The sequence below is a fragment of the Colobus angolensis genome, unplaced genomic scaffold (genome assembly GCF_000951035.1).
Source record: "Colobus angolensis palliatus isolate OR3802 unplaced genomic scaffold, Cang.pa_1.0 Scaffold6, whole genome shotgun sequence".
In the NCBI taxonomy this organism is placed as follows: domain Eukaryota; kingdom Metazoa; phylum Chordata; class Mammalia; order Primates; family Cercopithecidae; genus Colobus; species Colobus angolensis.
The window spans coordinates 2,043,394-2,046,116 of NW_012119598.1; positions in this window are offsets into that span (position 1 = coordinate 2,043,394).

Here is a 2,723-nt window from a genome sequence, read left to right on the forward strand (position 1 = left end):
TTCCTTCCTTCCTTCCTTCCTTCCTTCCTTCCTTCCTTCCTTCCTTCCTTCTTTTGTTTTTGACAAAGGATCTCATTCTGCTGCCCAGGCTGAAGTGCAGTGGCTTGATCATAGCTCACTGCAGCCTCAACCTTCTAGGCTCAAGTGATCCTCTCACCTCAGCCTCCCAACTAGCTGGGACTCCAGGCGTATGCCAGCGGGTCCAGCTTGAAAAGATGTCTTTCTGTTGTCTTCCAGACACTTTCTGATAAGAAATCAGTGATCATTGTTATCCTTGGTTCGGTCTACATAGTGTGTCTTCTCTGGCTGCTGTAAGAGTTTTTTCTCATCTTTAACTTTTCAGCAATTTGGCTGTAATATGCGTACAAGTAGTTTAAAAAATATTTATCCTGTTTTGTATTTGTGAAACTTCTCGGCTCTGTAATATTTTTAATCAGTTTTGGGATTTTTTTTTTTTTCAAAATTGCCCAATCTGACTCTCTTTTCTTTCTGAAGTTTCAATTATATGTATGTTAGACTATTTGTATTGTCCATAGTTCCTTGAGTTTGCATTTATTTTTTTCAGTCTCTTTTCTCTTGTTTCTTCAGGCTGAATAGTTTCAGCTAATCTGTCTTCAAGTTCACTGATTCTTTTTTCTTGCCATCTCTAATAAGCTATTAAGCCCATCAATAGATTTTTCATTTTAGTTATTGTACTTTTCAGTTCCAGAATTTTGAGATAGTTATTTTTTATTACTATTTTCTTTTCTCTGCTAAGATTTCCTGTTTCTTCATTTTTAGACCTTGCTTTTTCTTAGGTTTAAAATTTTTTATTTTAAGTATTGGGGTCTCACTATGTTTCCCAGGCTGGTCTTGAACTCCTGGGCTCAAAAGATCTTTCTGTCTCAGCCTCTTGACTAGCTAGGATGCACTGGCATGCACCACCATGCCAACTTCTTTCATTCTTTGAACACATTTTTATTTATTTTTTGGATATATTTATCAAAGCTGATATAAAATATTTTTCTGCTCAGTCCAATCTCTGAGCCACCTCAGGTTGGTTATTATTGACTGCTATCTTTCTTGAATACAGAGCATATTTTCTTACTTTCTTGCTTGTCTAGTGATTTTTTTGACTGAATACTAGATTTTGATTAGTATGTTGAAGAAATTCTAAATTCTGTTATCTTCCTCTGAAGAGTGCTAATTATTGTGTAGCAAGCAGTTCAATTACTGGCTGATCACCATAATCAAGTTATTTCCCAAATTTCTCTACCTTGATGTGACTTGGCCTTCAAATTCTGCACCTCTCATCCTCCAATTATTTGTCAAGGCTCCGTTTTAGTCTGGGTTACTGTAGTTCTGGAATAGGTCTTACTCTACAGCATGTTTTGACCCTCAGACCAATCCTGCTTACTCTCTATTTTTGAAAATATTGGAGATCAGTATTGGAACACAGACATGCTATTAATTTGAGTATTTTTTTATGACTGGTTTTGTGTTACAACAGCAGAGTTGAGTAGCTGCTGTACAGACCATAGAGTCTGCGCAGCAAAAAATATTGAACATATTGCCCTTTACAAAAAGGTTTGCTGACCCGTGCTGTAGAGGTTAGCCCTTATTGCTAGACCAAAGCAGTTCTGGTGTCTTAGCTGGATTTCAGGAGTGTTAGTAAAGTGTTTTTGAAATCTCTGTTCTTTCCAGGTCAGAATTCCAAAGTCTTTGGGCACAGCTCTTCCCCCAGCATTGCTAGTATCTTTTCCCCCACAAATATTTGCTATCTTGTGAGTCCCAGGTGGTCTCCTTCTGCTCATCTACAGCCCAGTCCTCAGTCACGGCATCTCAAGGGGCCCTCGTATGGGATTTGGGTAGTATTCTCTACAAAGCCACCTCCTTGTTGATGCTCCACCCTGCAGATTCAGCTATTTCAGCTTTGCTAAACTCTGTTCTCTGTCTGTTCAGCCCAACTCTTGAGCCTTGCTTGGACCTCAGCTCTCTGTGCTACAGTTAGAAAAATCTCTTCCGGCAGAGAGCTGGATGATTTCAGGATTCACCTTGTAAGTTTTTCTCTCTCAGAAATAACCATCTCTGGCTGGCTGTTGTCCACTGCCTGTCTCAAATATTTTCTCCTGGCTTTCTAGTTGTTTAAAGCTTAAAAAACTAGTCCAGTACCAATTACTGCATCATGACTAGATGTACAAATCCTTAAAGTTCTTTTTAAAGCCTCATCTCTCTCTTGGCAGATGATATCTTTCAGAGTCTGTGGCTCAATTTCTCATTTCTCCTCCAACTCCCAGCTCAATGTGTCTTCTCGTCTTTAAAGAGGCCAGGTTCTCTTAGGAATTTGCTAGTAATTTTCTATTTTCTCTCCCAAGGACATCTGCAGTTCACAGCCCATTTGCAAAATGAACCAACTAACAGCCCCTGAATGCAATGACTGATGCATCCCTTTCCAACTCCGGTAACCAGCTCTGCCCACTCCCTTTTGTTCCCTAGGATGACTCAGGAAAACGTACACACACCCTTCGTGCCTGTGAGGCTTTAGAATTATACTTCACAACCAAAAATCTTGTTAACCTTAATATGCGTGCACATTTCCATCTGTGGAAGAACAATGATTGGTCACAGGCTAATGCACAAAATAATCAATTGATAACCCAGTCAGTTCTCATCATGACAAAGGAAAGAGGGAAAATAAAGTTTCATTTATTTAGGAACAGTGATGTGTCAAGCATTCTGCTGAG